Source organism: Monodelphis domestica, chromosome 5, assembly GCF_027887165.1.
Source record: "Monodelphis domestica isolate mMonDom1 chromosome 5, mMonDom1.pri, whole genome shotgun sequence".
In the NCBI taxonomy this organism is placed as follows: Eukaryota; Metazoa; Chordata; class Mammalia; order Didelphimorphia; family Didelphidae; genus Monodelphis; species Monodelphis domestica.
In genome coordinates, this window is record NC_077231.1 from 175,432,070 (window position 1) to 175,450,338 (window position 18,269).

The 18,269-nt window shown below is 36.1% G+C and overlaps 1 pseudogene; it reads left to right on the forward strand.

Moving 5' to 3' along the window:
• The first annotated feature begins 5,136 nt into the window (after positions 1 to 5,136).
• On the forward strand, positions 5,137 to 13,965 carry LOC107649964 (heat shock cognate 71 kDa protein-like; annotated as a pseudogene).
• Positions 13,966 to 18,269: the final 4,304 nt, after the last annotated feature.

Sequence of the window (18,269 nt, forward strand, 5' to 3'; positions counted from 1 at the left end):
AATAGAAAACAGCACTTCATAGAGTAAAAGAACTGGACTTATAACCAAGAATTACATATCCACCAAAACTAAGCATAATTATAAAAGGTAAAATATAGATATTTAATGAACTAAAGAAATGTCAACACTTTTTGGGGAAAACCCAGAACTCAGCTGAAAATTTATCTACAAGAAACATTCACATGTAATGATAAAAGTTTAATCAGAAGTTACAAGAAAAGTTACAATGTTTGAGTTTTGTATAAGAAAATGTCATCTATGGCCTCTGAGAACTGCATAAGCTGGGCATTTTGAAGGGGCATATGTAGATGGAAAAGCTTAAATCAAGGTGAATGAAATAAAATGATGAAAATGGTAGTGGAGCAGATCAAGAGGAGGTAAAGGAGCTCTTTCGTGTGGAGAAAGAATGAAAACTGACACAAGAGAAGAGGAGTGAGTAGAGGGTATTAGAACTCTAATCTCATCAGATCTAGGATAAAGACAGAAAAAATATACATGTTCAGATGGGTAAAAATCTTAAGGTACACAAAAATAGGAGGGAAAAGGGAATGGATAAGGGAGAGATGAAGATAGGACAAAGGAGGAACCAAGCAAAGAAAGTACCCTAAAGGACTCAGGAACTAAGAGAAGGAAGAGTAGATTAAAAGAAACAAAGCAAGGGGATAAAAAATGGAGGGACACTGAGAAGGAAGTGACATATCAAGAAAGAGGGGTGGGGTTAAGATGAAGGGACTTAGAACTCTAAGAAAAAGAGAATGATTTTTAGAACTGAGTCCATAACAAGAACTAGAAGGAATAGGTCAATACAATAGGAACTAAAACGTAAGTGGGAAAAGACAAGAAAGGGGACTTCAGAAAAGAGAGTCAATTTGGAACTAGGAGGGCAATGGGAGATGATAAGGGAAGATTTCTAAGAAGGTGTGCTAATTGGAAATATAGAAGAAGAAATTGGGCATGTGAGGAGGGATATAGCAAAAAGAAAGAGAATGACAATGAGGAAAAACAGAATGGAGGGTAATACCCAACTAGTAATTATGACATTGACTATGAATGGCATGCATTCACCCTTAAAACTAAAATAGATAGCTGAATAGATCATCTATTATTTACAAGAAAAACACTTTAAAATGAAAGACACATTTCAGGTAAAAATAAAGGGCTGGTGAAGAATATACACAGCTTTATCTGATATAAAGTAAAAGGCATAGCCATCATGTCTAACAAAGTTAAAACTAAAAAGTTATAATCAAAAGAAAAAATAGGGAACTATATTATGTTAAAAAATACTATAGATAATGAAGCATTATCAGTTTAAAATCTACATGTTCCAAATATTATAACATTCAAATGTTTAAAGGAAAAATTAAGTGAAATAAAAGATTAATGAATTGGGAGTACAATTTTAATGGAAAAGAAAACAAATTAAAAACCCCAAATTCAACATAAAATTATAAATCCTAAAAATTAAAGATGAGGTAATAAAATAAAATGTAATAACAACATTGAATTAATAATTAAACCTAGGAGTTTGTTTTATGAAAACAAAACAAAAGAAAACTGATAAATGGATAACCATTGGTTAATCTAACAAAAAAGAGAGAAGAAAAACAAATCACCACCTTTGAAGTTGAAAAGATGAAAATAAATTATTGGAAGATATATTGTTCAATTATATGAAAACAAATTTAGAAATGTGTAATAATTGGAATGGTTTTCACAAATATAAGAATTAAAAATTATTGTTGTAGTCACCATTGTTTATAAAAAATAATTAACTTCTTAAGTCAAAATGACTGTTTGCAGCTTTTATTTACAGCAAGGTAGTGATATTAATGTGTAAAATATAGGAAACAGGTAAAAAAAAATCATCTAGCTACAAATACCCTGTCCTAATCCTAGTGCTTCCAGATTGCAAATGCCAATCCCAAAGCGAATCTCACCAGAATCCAAAATCCTAATTAGAAAGCTGAAATCCGATAAGCCAGGAGATGCTGAAAAATCCATGGAGAAACTTCAGAACACATGAGGCTAAGATCTCCAAGAATCTCACCAAAGATCACACTGAAGAGTGTGTCCCACCATAGTATCAACCGAAAAAGAGAGTCCTCTCTGAAGAGCCAAGGAGGGAAAGACAATTCCTGACTCTCCCACTTCATGGGAACCAATCACAGCTTCCTAATTTGCCTTGCATTGTCCAAGATGGAGGGCAGTGCTTGTGTTCTTTGGGGCTGTGAACTTATTTTTTTTTTCTATTAAGTGACTTGTGAACTCTCTTATTTGGTGACTAAGTGTTAAGTAAGGGTACTTTCAGTTCTTGATTGATTAACTCAAAATAGCAAAGGGAATTTTTAAAAATCCTATGAAATGATAGAAAAAATAGAACACTAAGCTCCTGAGAATAACAGATCAAGAAGTAAAACGCCTAACTAAACTCATTTTAGAAAAAAAAAAACTTGAAGGAGGCATAAATGAACTTCCTAAGAAATAGGCATCAGTACCAGATTGATATACAATTGAATTCTACCAAACATTTAAGGATTCCAGCATTAAGCAAATTATTTGAAATAACAGGTAAAGAAGGAGCTTTACCAAAGTCCTATTATGAAACAAATATAGTGCTGATACCTAAACCAGGAAGAGCAAAATCAGATAAAATTACAGACTAATTTCATTAATGAATATGGATGTAAAAATTCTAAAAAAAAACAACTACTACCTAGCCGACTACTGCAATGTCACAAAGATAATAATATATTATGACTACATAGGATCTATACAAGTAATATAAGGATGACAATATTAGGAAAACTATCAACATAATTGACAATATCAAAATAATAAATAAAAACCATACTATTATTTTAATTGATGCAGAAAAAGCCTTTGACAAAATACAGCTCTTGTTCCTATTAAAATCATTGGGAAATATATGTATTAATAGATATTTTCTTAAAATTATATCAAGCATATACCTAAAACCATCAGCAAGTATTATCTGTAGTGAGGATAATAAGCTAAAAGCCTCCCCAATAGGATGATGAGTGAAATGAGGATGGCCATTTTAACCAATAAAATTAAACATAGTATTAGAAATTATAAATAAGAGAAGAAAAAGAAATTGAAGGAACTAGAATGGGCAAAGAGGTAATAAAAATATCTCTTCTGATGACATGATAATATGTATGGAAAATCCTAGAAATTCTACTTAAAAGCTAATTAAAAGTATAAATAATTTTACTAGAATAGCAAGGTATAAAATAAATCTAAATAAATCATCAGGATTTTTATATACTTTTGAGAAAATTCTACCGGAAGACATAGAGATACTTCATTTAAAATAACCACAGGTAGAATCCCTCAAAAAAATCCTAGCAAATTGACAGGTAGACTATTCTGATTTTCATGCTTTAATAGACAATGTTCTTCCTTTCTGACCCAAACTTGGCTTTTCTGAATCTCTGATGGCTATGATCTGAGAAGATCATGAGCTGCTAAGGCCTACCTATATGTCATAATGTTGTAGAGGTTTTAAATACATAAACCATGGTAAGGGAATGGGAGCTCTTCTGGAGAGGCCCTTGGAAAAGCATACCAAATTTAAAATGTTACATGATGTGATGGCCACAGGCTTTAAAGCATGTCTTTTTATTAGGGCTACTGTGGCTTATTCTGGAATTAGTACACAGGTAACATTAAGCATGGAACAAAATACACTGTCATTAAAAGTTAAAAAATGTAGGTTGAAGTCAGACAAAAAGTAATTGCAGGGTTATTGCAAATGTAGTTAAGCTCTGGTGGGTAAAATTTCAAAGCAGCACAGGGGGGATTTAGCTGCCCAGCTCCCATAAATGCTTTGAAAATTTGCTCCTTAGTGTATAATTTTGTAACATTCAATAAATAACAACCTTGATGTTTATAGCTTCCATGACTTTTTTTTGTGTGTACGGTCTATTTCAGTCAGCTTTTTCAGTTGATGGGAATTAATTTATAATAGAAACACTTAGTCCTCAACATTTCTTGGTGTGCCCTGCAGAGTGCTTTTCAATACTTTGGGCTCCTCTTTAGCAGGAACTTGCACATACCTTTTCTGAAAAAAAAAAAAAGTTTTCATTGTTTTAATTTTATACAAAGCATGGAAAATCAGATTATAAGTAGTTTTGAAGAGATTGTCATATCACCACCTACCTGCCAAGATTCTCACATATAACTCTGTAGATCTTGTCTTTCTAATATCTAATTAGAAACAATTGGCCATTAATTAGCAATTTTGTTGCTGAGATCCCAATATTCTAGTTCTTTAAAAGATAAGTTCTGTGATCTTGCTAATGTGGGTATGCCTTCCCCTCTTGAAAATAACAACTCATCCATCCATGCCCAACTAATCTGGGTGATCCCCATGCCCTCCAGTTTGCCCACCCCAGGCAGTCCAACCAATACACTCCACAATTTCCTGAAATTGTAGATATACTAATGTAGTATATGAGTAGTCTATTGACTATTTTTCACCCTTATGAAATGACTGACCAATTTTAATTCATCTTTTATTATAGTAATTCATTTATCTTTCATACTGTTTATGAAACTCCTCAGGTAATTCTGAATTTAGATGTGTTGTATACAACCTATGAAAAAGACCTTACAGCATGAGTATTCAAAATGTCTTTTCTTTATCTAATCCATTTTTTATTCCCAGACTATAATAAAGGTTTTCCCCATCTTGTATCCAGAATTCACTGGTAAACAATATTTTTCTTGCAGTAATTTATTGTATAGACAGTTGTGTATGTGACTATATGTGTGGCTCTGTATGTGTGCATGTGTGTGTCTCCCCAACACATTGGTGAGTCGATACTATTTACATTTCTCTAATTTTGTCTTTATAATAGTTTATTTATAAACAGGGTCACATCTGCCTAGAAGACCTAGCCTACAGGTCTAATTCATGTCAACTTTTCTCAGCTATCTATCAATTTTTGTATTGCTTATGGATTGCTTTCAGTAAATCCCTTTAGTTTCTTGCTTAACTGACCTTTGACCTATTCAGTGTTGAATGGTTCTTTGGGACTATATTCATTTACCTTCCTGCTAAGATAAGATGCATTTTGATGGTTGTCTCACAGACTGAACCCTTGAGCAATGTATAATGATGTGAAAGAAGATTCCATTAGATTAATTCACCAAAGGTCATTTGGATGGGCCTTTAACTGGTAAGATCAATAATTTATGGGTGCTTTCCACTTTTTAAGACAAGCAGATGAGGGCCACTAAGGAACATCATTGCCAAGCACAATTTCAAATTGCTATAAACATTGTTCATAAGTCTTAAAACACATAGCAAAAACTTCCCTGCATTACTCTGATCTGCCTTAGTATAAAGAATTCAATATTAAACCCTGAATTGTAAGCAGGAGATGTAGGGTTGAATTCCAACTCTTTTACTTTCTGGGCAAGTGAACTTGAGCAAGCTTGTTAAGCTTTTTAAGCCTCAGTTTCCTCTTTTCTATAATTGAATTAGTTACCATCTTCCCTCAAGAGATTTTCCTGAAAAATATGCTGTGTAAATAAAAATTATATTATCATTAATAGTAATTATGATAATAAATACATATTTTGGTATTTTACAAATATTAGAATACTATTTTTAAACCCTAAAATTAGCCTTAAAATTTGTCCTAGGATCAATACTATGTATTGGTTCTAAGGCAGAAGAAAAAAAAAGAACTTTGCAATTGGGGGTTAAATGATTTGTCCAGGCTCACACAGATAGGAAATGTGTGAGGCAAATTTGAACCTAGGAACTCCCGTCACCAGACCTGGCTCTCTATCCACTAAACTACCTAGCTGCCCCTTAGAATTCTCTTTATACAAATCCTATTTGATCCTTATTAAAATCTCTTAGGTAGTGCATGCATCTCCCTTTTTGTCAATGAGGAAGAATATGCTCAAAGTATTTAAATAATTTTCAACTAATTTTCAAATTAATTGTCAATTAAACAATCGTCAACTCATCTATTTGAGTTCTTGACTAGTCCAATTCTGTGGCTCTCTCAGAGGGGAGAGAAGCCTCAAGGTAGGAAGATAGAGACAGGATAGAAGTTTTAGATACCACGAGGGGGATGACGGAGTCAAATTAGAGATATGAGGTGGTCAGAATGAGTCTTTATTAATTATCAATGAGCCACAGCCAAGCTCTGATCAAAGGACCATTCCGAAGGCTTTTACCAGTCCAAAGATCCATATTTAATACAATACAGGTCAGAGAGATGAATAGAGAAAGATTAAAGATGGAGCTTGGCCAGAGGCCAAGCTCCTGCAAGGACAGCCATCAGGTAGCCTGAAAGAGAAGAGAGAGAGCGAGGCGGAGCTTGCTGGGCCATAAATACCCTTTGCTAAGTAGTACATAGGGATGACCCTCATTGGTTAATGACAAGGCATAGGTGTGGTTTCTCTTAACCAGGCGAGAACAAAGAAAATTGTTTTCCCGCCGAACCTGGGAGAAGCTGGGGTCAAAGGTCAGAGGCCTTCCCAGCCATGAGCAATACTGAGCATGCTCAAGACTGAGCATGCTCTCTTCTAAGGCAATCTGTACATACCAACTGTTCCCCTTGCCCATAGCTAGGCGTGGACTGCTACACAATTCTAGGCACCTAGCCTCAAAATCTAGGAGATAATACTATCTACTGACATTATCTTTGAAGATCAGTACCCAACATCTTCAGGCCTAAATTTTCTCCCTGCCCCCCACCCTTATGACAATTATTCCACAAATTCATTTTCAAAGCCTTATTTATTCAGACAATTCAATAGTCATTTAATATCTTTCTGAAAACTATCTAAGATATATTTATGTATGCAGGTATGAAGGTACGTATATGTATATTCTTTTATCTACCTATCTATGTACCTTTTAAATTTTTTATTGGATCTATGATTTCACTGGCATAAGAAGCTTCTGATAAAGAAGCTCCCAATATCATTTCAGATTGGTCACTTTTGTATGAGAAAATTGCCTGGGCCCTGAAAATAAATAGCTTACCCGGAGCCACATAATCAGGATGTTTTCCTCATTAGAAGGGATTATTTCATTCTTTAGTTAATATCCAGAGTGCCTGACACAGTTCTTGGCACATAGTAGATTCTAAAAAGCATGTTTATTGAGTGATTTAATGTGAGAAATAGGGATTTGAACCCAATCTTTTACTATTTATGAGGTTGGTTGTCTACTGACTATGAACCTTACCTCCCCTATTTGGGGACAGAAAGATTGAATGAGATAGATATTCCTTTTTCAATGATTTGACATCATGATAGGTCAATGACAGGCACACAAATAATTGATAGAAGGCAGAATATGAAAAATGCAAAGGAAAGACAATTCTATGAGCAATTTGAAACAGGAGAAGGAATTTTCAGCTGGGTAGAATTCAGGCAAGCTTCATGGAGGAGATGGTAATCTGTAAGTAAGACCTTGAAGGAAGGGAGGAATTTTACCAAGAAGAGTTGTAGTGAGAAATAGGAGTTCCTATTCAATAAATATTGAATGAATGCCTACCTAGAGTCAATAGACCAGGTTGTCCCAAAAGTTTTAGTGAAACTTTAAGCTTTTAAACTTAAAAGTCATGCAAAGAAGATGAAGAATTTAGGCTATGTGACTTTTTTCAGTGTCCTAAGAGACTGGTCATGCTGAAACCTATTGTTATTGAATCTGCCCCACTATTTGATTTTGAACAAGGTGAAAATTTGGGACTCAGACTTTTCTAATTTATCCAGTAAGTGAATATGAAACGAGGACAATGTCCCAGTCTCTAATCTTGAAAGGTAATTCATCTGTTCTATTGCTTCCTCAGCTTTTATTTCCCTGTCACACTGCTCTGCTAGCCTTACAGCCCTTCTAAAAAAAGGTGTACTCACTTTCTTAATGTAGGCTCTCATCTCTTTATCAAATGATGCTTCAATGAAGGGAGCCCTGCCAAGTTCGGAGAACAGTTACAGCTTTTAGGCTTATACCATTGATGTACAAGAACCTAAACACAGAGCAAAATAGAAGATAACTACTGCCTTTTAACCTATCTGCAGCACTCAGAATAGCCTCTTTTCCCTTACATCAGATATGACTTGTACATTCTAGAGGGACTTTTAACAAGTTAGAGAAAGGTGTCTAACTAGAGTAACCTGAACTTTTCCTTAAGAGGTGAAAATGAAAAATCAGGGGAAATAATCATAAAAGGGTATCAAGCCTAATTACATGAAAGGAAATAAGGGATAGCAGAAAGAATTCTGAGTTTTGGAGTGAAAGGACATATGATGCAATTCTAGCTCTGACACTTACCATCTCTGAGTAAGTTACTCAATCTCTCTGATACCTCAAATGCAAAGAAAAAAGGATGAGGGAGAGTGGATTTCATAATCCTTCAGATCTTATAGAACTCTGAGTTTATAATACAAGAATAAATTGCTACTTCCAGTCTGTATCATGCTAGAGAAATTATGTTTCTTTGAGTATCATCCTTTATGTATCCAATTGGGGATAATTCTCCATGGGAATATAAAGAAGTGTATATATATATATATATATATATATATATAATATATATATATAATAGGCCTTCTGACTGTATACAATCAGAAGGCCTATTATGGAAGCAATGCAGAGATCTCAGAAGGATATTGCCAGTATCACCTTTCATCTTAAGACCTCAAAATACTTTTTGGAAATGTTGTTGGGAATGTCCAAATTCTCCCTTGATCTTTCTTGCTTCCACTCCCTAATAACTTGCCATTATTTTTCAAACCTAGCCAAAGACCCTGGTCTCACATGCATGTCAAATCAATCAAGCCTCTAATAATCTATTGCCTCCTGTTCTGAAACCAAGAAAATACACTCTCTAACAAAGTAACTTCATAGAGCAAATGGTACCTCCCTGTTCACTATTCCCTTCTATATGTTATTTCTCAGTTTTAGAACAGTAGGTCTTTGAAATCAGGGACTCTATTTCATTCTCCTTTTCTATCACCAACAGAGTAATTGGCATAGTCACTGGCAAACTGAAATAATAGATGGAGATATAAAAATTCTCCATTTTTATCTTAAAGTATAGTCAGTAATTGTTATTGTTGGTTTTCATCCCTCTGTTTGAAAGAGAATCAATGACATTATGAAATGATGTCTTTACTTGCACATGGATTGTATTTTAGTGAGGTTTTGCAAAGTCATCAGCCTCCCTCTTCCTTCTAGAGTTATTGAAATACATTGGCAATACAAAAGTCAGAACAACTTTCTATGGCTCAGGAACCAGTGGGTATCCTTGATATCCTCAATGTTTGACTAAGCTCTAAATGCTCCCCAATGCTTGTTTCATCCACCATCATGGCCATTGAACAATTTATTCTCATCTGCATTTTCCACCAGGGGAAGTCTTGTTCACATGCTTGGGGTAAACATCCCCTTAACTTATTGATGGGTTCAATGTCTTTTGGTCACTTTCAACCAAGTTTAACCCACCTACCAACAAGGTTTTACTGTGAAGTGGCTACTATGCATGCAGCAGTTTTTTTGGTCATGTTTGAGAGGTGAGTGAAAGGTGAGTGAAAAACACTAAAGGCTGATAAGCAGTCCTGAAAAGGACTCTGCCAGCCTTCAGATAAGAAGTATTGGTCCTCATTAAATACCTCATTCATCCCTGTAATTGGTATAGTTTGTATAGTTAAGATTCTAGCTACCCCATATTTCATCAACTTTTCTCACCAAGAAGAATAACTATCCTATGCCTTTTGTGAAAGTATATATGACAAATATGATAGACATTACCATAATTTCTTGGCTCCATCTTCAGCATTTGACCCCAAGGAAGCCTTTATGTTCTAATAGAGACAAGTCCACATCCACAAACCTAGTAGTCCTATAAAATTAATTGTGGATTGGACTGATAATATATTAATTAGGTGGTTGCCAGGGATTTAATTTCTAAATCCCAAAATGAATTACTAAAGTAAATGGAATTTATGGTAGTTTATTTACAATATTTACAATGGAAGAAAGATATTAAGGAATGAGAGAGAAAAGAGAGAGAGAAAACTCTGGCTTCTTCTTATACCAGTTAGAACTTCTAAGTCTCAGCCAGGGGAAGAGAGTCTCAAGAAGTTGGGCCTTTTCTGGAGGCTTCACTCCTCCAGAAAGGCAGGGTCACTAAGTCAGCTTTTCACTCACCAATTGTAACAGTCTAAAAGAAGTCTGGGTGTCTGTATTCTGGTTTCTTCTCTGAGTCAGTGCCAAGTGTCTGAACAAATCTCTCAATCTCCAAATGTCCATCTTCCCTTCAGGTCTGAGTGACTGATCCTTCATTCCAAACCTGGGTGACTGACAGTCTGTCCTCTTCAGTCTTTTTTTTCTCTATTTAAAGACCTTTTTATCTTGTCTCACGTCCCCTAAATTTTCACTTCTACCAATCACAGCAGACGCTTTTCTGCAGGACTGCCCATTTTTTACTTCTCATCTTCTTTGGTTAGATTATTCTTTTTGGCTTATTTAACACTTCTTTTGTTAAGTTCACCTTTTGTAGTTACTTAACACCTTATTGTAGTTAAAATCTAAAAATAGATTGTAACTTACAATTCTAGCTTCACTATAAAGGAATAGTTAAGAACCTTCATTGTTACAAACAGATTACCATTTTTTTCTTTTCAATGAAGAAAGAGCTAAGTATTTTCATTGTTATAATCAGGAGATAGTTAAATCCAATCTTCACAGTCCTTTTACACTATTTTTGTTTTGGAATGTCCAAGATGATCACTACCCTCCCTTGAACCATCATTTCTCTGGAAATTATTTTGAAAATTCCAGAGATAACTTTCCCTATTATTTTACCCTAGGAAATAAAGCTAGAAGACATATAATTGACAAGTACATTAGTATTATAGTTCTAATTGTGAAATAACTCAGTGCTTTTTTGCTTTGGTTTTGTTTTTGTTTTTCTCTTTACAGCATAAGGGGAGATGATAGTGTAGACATATGAAGGTTGATGATATTTTCACCTTCTAATTCTGTACTTGACTCTCCTAATCTGTCCTATACAACCCCAAATTTCCTAAAAATAGACCATATTCATGTCTTTGGGCATCACAACCCATTGAAAGATAATGAATAACTCTGGGACCAGCTACTGGGACCAAACACATTTGAATATGTGGAGAATTGGCTCAGGGTAAGAGATCCAATGTAGATTCTTTCCTTGTATTTTCAGTCTACTGTATATTATTAAATAAGTAATAAATTACTGGGGTGTATGGGGTGCTCAGGAAGGAGTAATATCTTTGGTATGGAGGGCTTGTCGTGCCCTCCTAGGGCAGCATTCCAGCCACTGACCCTCACCTGACACCCAGCTCTCACTTGTGGCTCCTAGTAGCTGCTAGCATGTGGCAGCGGCCACACCCCAGGCAACGGCTTTGACAGGCCGGCTAAACCTTGTGAGGGTAGCCATCGGGTTGTCGTCAACCCCTGGTGAACCAGGGCTTTGCTCACCCAGCATGTGAAGACTGCTTCGGCGGAACAGGCTGAAGAAACCAACAAGAAGGTTGAATGGCTGAGATGGCAACGCAGCAAGGCACTGGGGAGTGCTTAGGGCTTGTTGGAGCACAAAAGACAACACGGCCATCCAATGCAGCTGAGGAAGTCTCCAGGTGTAACGACTTTTTGTGCCACTGGACCCAGGCTTCCAATGCCGATAGAGAGGGACTGTCTCTGTGCATTGGCTTTTCCACTTAAATCTTCATGCACAAGTGTCTTTGTGCACAAAAACGGACAGAGACAATCATCATCCTCAATTACCGAGAGACTACTACCAATAAATTACTATTATATCTACCATGTGATGTTATGTGTTAAAGTGCTGGAATAATATTGGTCTGATTTCAACCATATTGAGAAAACTTCTTCCATGTCAACACAGCATCAGTCTTTCTTACTCCACAGTAGTCATCTTCAATCTCTGACATCTCAGGAAACATGTTGCTTTCATATACACAGAATGTTTAACCAGTGATTCTTCAAAGAATCAAGATGTAATGAATCCCACAACACAGTCTTTGATGCCAAATGTCTATTTGGTTGCAGATTTGATGATGCAGTATTACAGTGAAACATGAAGTGTTGGTTTTTTATGATGGTTAATGACACAGGCAGGCCTAAGTTTGACACCAACATTTTTTTAACCAGAGGAAGTATCTTCTGTGGTCTTGATGAAGATGAAGGAAATTGCTGAAGCTTACCTTGGGAAGACTGCCACAAATATTGTTGTCCCAGGACCAGCCTACTTCAACAATTCCCAATCATACCACCCAAGATGATGGAACCATTTCTGGTCTCAATATGCTCCTAATCATCAATGATCTGATTCCTACTGCCATTCTTTATGGCTTGGACAAAAAAGTTGGTGCCAAAAGAAATGTGTTGGTCTTTGATGTTGGAAGTACTACCTTTGATGTCTCAATTCTTATCACTGAAGACGAAGTCTTTGAAGTCAAGTCTACAGCTGGATGTATTCACTTGGTGGAAAGGGCTTTGAAAATCTTATTGTTTTTTTCTGTTCTTTTTTTAAAATTTAGAATATTTTTCCATGGTTACATGATTCATGATCCCCCCCCCCTTTCCTCCCCTCTCACAGAGCTGACAAGCAATTATAATCATATATATCTATATATATATTCATACATATATATATATACACACACACATTATTCAAAACTGATTTCCATGTTATTCATATTTACAGCAGAGTGATCTTTTAACATAAAAATCCTAAATATCCCTATCCAACTATGTGATCAATCATATGTTTTTCTTCTGCATTTCTGTTCCCACAGTTCTTTCTCTGGATGTGGATAGTGTTCTTTCTCATAAATTCCTCCAGATTATCCTGAATTATTGCATTGCTGCTAGTAGAAAAGTCTATTACTTTTGACTGTGCCAAAATGTATCCATCTCTTTGTACAATGTTCTCCTGGTTCTGTCCCTTTAACACTGCATCAATTCCTTGATGTCTTTCCAGTTCACATGGAATTCCTCCAGTTGACAATTTTATTGTTAATCATTCAATTACTATATTCAAACAGAAACACAAGAACATCAGTGAGAATAAGAGAATTCTCTGCCATCTTGTATTACTTGTCAAATACAAAGTTCACTCTCACTTCCAGTACCCAGACCAGTATTGAGATTGACTCTCCTTTATTTCCAAGGTATATTTTGAAGGGGCAAACCAACCTATTCCTTGGTATACTGGGCCATATGGGAGAGATCCTACCAGATACCAACCTAGATAAATTATGTTTTCATGAAACTGTCTTGGTGGGTGGTTCTATTGAGATCCTTCAAATCCAGAAGCTTATACAGGATTTCTTCAATGGCAAAAAGCTCATCAAGAGTATTATGCCTCATGAAGCTGTTGTCTTTGGTGTAGCTCTCCAGGCTGTCATCTTGTCTGGATATAAATCTGTGAGTGTACAGAGTCTGCTGCTATAGGACATCACTCCTTTTCCCCTTGGGATCAAAATTGCTGGTGGAGTTATGACAATTCTGTTTAAATGCAATACCACCACCACCACCCATGAATAGACTCAGACATTTACTACCTACTTCAACAACAAGTCTAGTGTGCTTATTCAGGTTTGTGAAGATGACAAAGCAAGGACATAGGATAACAGCCTGCTTGGCAAGTTTGAGGTCACAGGAATACCCCCTTCCTCAAGAGTTATTCTTCAGATTGAAGCTATATTTGACATTGATGCAAATAAAATCCTCAATGATTCTGCTGTGAATAACGGTACAGACAAGAAGAAGAAGATCATCATCACCAATTAAATAATAAAGGTCATCTGAGGAAAGAAGGCATTGAGTGCATGATGCAGTTTCTTAAGTGTTTTTCTTTTTTAAGTTATCAACTGCAGAGTCAGTTTCTTTTAGTATTTTGAAGTTCATCTCAATTATCACCTAGATTAAATAAACTGCCAATGTCAAAATCTTTGACATCTCTTTGCTAACAAGTTCTACTTTATGAATTTCCTAATCTAAAATGGAAATCTAAGAGATATACCATTTCTCTCTTTCTTCTTCCTATATTTCAGTAATCATTCCAGTGGGAATATTTCATCAGAAGGCTAACACAGCTCACAAAATTTATTAACGGAGATGAAGTTAAACTTCTCCCATACACATTTGTATATATGAAACTGAAACTTATTTCTTGCCCTGCTTTAGTGTCTTTCAATCATGACTCAAACTTCTATTCTATATTGATGGAAGGAATTTACTGAATGAAAATTCTCCAACCTGGATGGCACTCCCCCTTTACAAGATATATATGCATGCATTCATTTATATAGATACACATTATATATATATATACATATATATATATATATATATATATATATATATATATATATATATATATATATATAAATACTGACTCAGGAAACAAGGCCGACCAAAGAAAAGATTCAAGGATCAGCTAAAGTCTAAAGTCCAACTTGAAGTGGGCTGGCATCACACCAAAGCAACTAGAACTCGCTGCCTCTGACAGAAGCAGCTGGCGAACCCACATTAATCATGCCGCCACCACCTTTGAAGATGAGTGACATCGAAGTCTTGCCACTGCGCGCGAACACCGACACCAGGCCACAACCACACCTCCTGTAACAACTGGCGTCCCATGCCCCGTGTGCCACAAAATTTGCACCTCAGCCTTTGGACTCCAAAGCCACATGAGGGTACACCGTAGATGAAACTGCACAAAGACAATAGTCATTCTCGATCACCGAGAGACTACCACTATATATATATATACATATATTTAAATATAAATATTAACTTTCATGTGCTAAATACTAAAACATTCCCCAGGATCTTTTCTTCTAGTCAAGCTAAAGAAATATATTGAGAATGATAATCTCCCCATTTACTATTAACTCAATGCCTGAACATCTCTTTTCCTCTGCAAATGAATTGTTAGACAAGCCTATGGCCAGACCCAATTGGTTAAATAATGTTCCCTGGGCCATTGCTGCAAAGACAAGTTACCAGCTCCTGTTCACTGCTGATTTTTTATGAGAAGTTTGTTTCTCTAGTCTTTGCAGTGTGTCACATTGCCAAAAGATATTGCTGCAATGGGTTTTCCCAAAAGTATTTTAAAGAGATATACATGCAGGTGAATATGAATTGGCAGTCAATTAAAATCATACTTCAGCAGCCATGCTTCTCTCTGCTCATCAGTATGCTGAGGCTCATTCTATCTGGCAGTTTTGGGGAGCTGGTAAAGTGTCAGGTTAAGCAAAGGCTTTTCCTTTACCTCCTTCTAACTTTGCTCACCTTAACATCACACACTTCTGTGACTCATTAACAAGAAGAAATCTTGCACTGACATCTGCAGAAGTCATTGCCTATTTTTCTTACAGCTCCCCAACCTGGATCTAGATTTTACAGATTTTTTTTAAATAAAAACCTCAAATATATGTGAAAGGTACAGTGAGCTAATCCATGTGGATGTGGATATACTTGCTGACTATATATCTATATATCACATCCATGTATATCTTTTGTACAGCCTCTCCCATAAGTTTATATATTCACTAGCTTAAATCATTCCTTCTTTCACCTTGACATTGAAGGAGAGTAGCAGGATCCAACGCCCTAGTTATGATATCAATTATCCCTTGTTCTTGCCTAGTAACTCCTTTGTTTTCATGTGTCACTTTCTTTTTAGTTTTTACTTTCTTACAACTCATTCACCAGAAATGAAAATATTCAGCCTCATTCTTCACTTGTACATTTCTAGAAAAAAATCCCTGTCTTAATATTCCTATAAAGTGGTCATGGGAGGGGAAAACAAATTACTATAAACTACAGAATTGAGTAAGAGGCGTTAAAGCATATTGGATAGAGAGTTGTTCTTGGTGTTGTTTAGTATGATCCCTGCAATGCTACTTAAAACTCTCAGAACTTTATTCTATAAAGCTACATGTTGCAGGAAAAGTGGAATCACATTGTTTGGGAAAATTTCCTCAACTTGATTTTCATTCTGCCATCTAAATCACAGGTCCTGACCCTAATAATATAGGTTTTTAATACTTATAATTGTAAGTTAATAATGAGAGTAGAAGTTTTGATCTACTTTGGTCTACAGAATCCCAAAACATTTAAATGAAGTGTAATACTCAACTAAATAGTTCTTTCCCCTGTACAATACCAAAGTTAAAAAGATGATTTTTAAAATCTCAATTTTGTATGTTGCTTAGATAAGGTTGAAAAATGTTTTGAGTTTCTTCTATGAATTGAGTATTCAGTAAGATACTCAATGACTTTTTTGAAAACTGAAACCATTGAGGGACATAAGACGTATCAACATCTATGGTCTGTGACAGACCTACTATAATCCCTACAAGTCTATAAAAACAGTCTCAAAATCAAACTTAATTCTCTCTACTCTGTGCATGTGTGCATGTGTGTGTGTGTTTCTCTAAATTTTTCTCTTCCTCTCACACACATACTCACACAGATCTAACACATCTAGTGGTATGCTAAAACTATACCAAATTATGAGGGCCAAGGGCCAATTGCTGAAATTTTAGCATGGATATTTATACCTCAGAAATTGTTGAGTGCTATATGTCAGGGTTTCCTTTATTCTTTTGTTGATTATCTAGATCAGGGATGGTGAACCATTTAGAGATAGAGTGCTGGGTCCCTCCCTCACCCCATCCCCCAGAATTAGCGCCATGCCAGCCCCCGCTCAGACCAAGTTCCAGGTATGCCCTGTCTCTCCACCCTGGACAGGGGACAGAGAAAGCTCTCCCTCTGGGCTGCTGGGCAAAGGAGCAGGTGAAATGAGGAATGTCCTTATTGAGTATAGAGAGGGGAAGGTGAGTGTTCCAAGCACTCTGTTTCCCTCTAGTTTTGCTGGCTGTGAGATGCCCACCTTAACCCCTGCGTGTTCCTACTGGGCTGCTGGGAAGAGGGATAGGGGTGTAAAAAATGTCATCAGGCACATGGAGAGGGGAAAGGGAGCAGCTCTGACTGAATCCCTGTGTCTTTAAAATAATAACCTGGGAGGGGAGGGGAGTCACATGCCCACAGAGAGCACTTTGCATGTCTTTGGCACTCATGCCATAGGTTTGCCATCACTGATCTAGAATAAAGAAAGCAATGACCAAAATAAAGCAAATTAACTTTAAAAGTATGTAATATATACATTCATAGTTTCCCTAAAGAACAAGCTAATAAACATTTAGCAGCATACTCCTTAAGCCTTCATCCTTTATAGCTGTATATATATGGTTTACATATACATGGTCCCTAACAACAACAACAACAGCAACAATAATAACAACAACAACAAAACAGAGTATCAACAACTCTGCTTGGAAAACAAGAAGATATTGAACTTTAGAAAGGCACTGAAATCCCATTATAAAATGTTTTTACTTTTTAATACTGTTAATTTGTAGTTTCATTTTCCTCAGGTTATTTTAAAAAGAATCTGAACATTTTGACATTATCAAGAACCTGTGAGAAAAGTAGAAACACAGATAAAAATAAAACTTAAGGTTTTGTTATGTCACTGAAGTTTTTGGTGTAACTGAGCTATCTATGTTTTTCCTAAAAACCAGTATCTATTGAACTCTTCATTTTCAGAAATGACAACCAAAGAAGTACACTTGAAAATGTATGAATCCTGATCTTGCTGCCTGGTACTTAGCTACACTGATGAGATGTTTAGCATCTGACACCACCTGCATGCTGATGGACCATAAACCTTTGCAGTGTGTTTTTTTTTCTTAAGCTTCTCTGACAGCAGAGGGGATAAGAGTCCTGTTCCATCTTAGCATCTAGGACTGAGGTTAGCTAAGGAGTGTCAGAGCTGTCTCTTATTTCTCCCTCTTTATGCAGTCATGCTGGGGGGGAAACTACTACATTACTTAGCCAGAGAATAACATCCAAAGTGATCTTGAAGTAAGGGGCCACAGACTGGTTAATGCCTGTGGTGTTTCTGACAGTCATCTCAAAAACTCATTGTTAGGAATCACGAAGTGGTTGTTACTAGGGTAGCCAGAGATAACATGGAACAAGTATAGCTCACCTGTGCCTGATATAGTCTATAGCTATGCTCTTTGTTCTCTGCTTGTTATCATCTGGATCTGGAATTGGTGTTCCATTAGTCAGCTGGAGCCTTTCTGGATGTAGCATCTATACCAGAAAGGAGATAGAGGGAGGCTTGAAC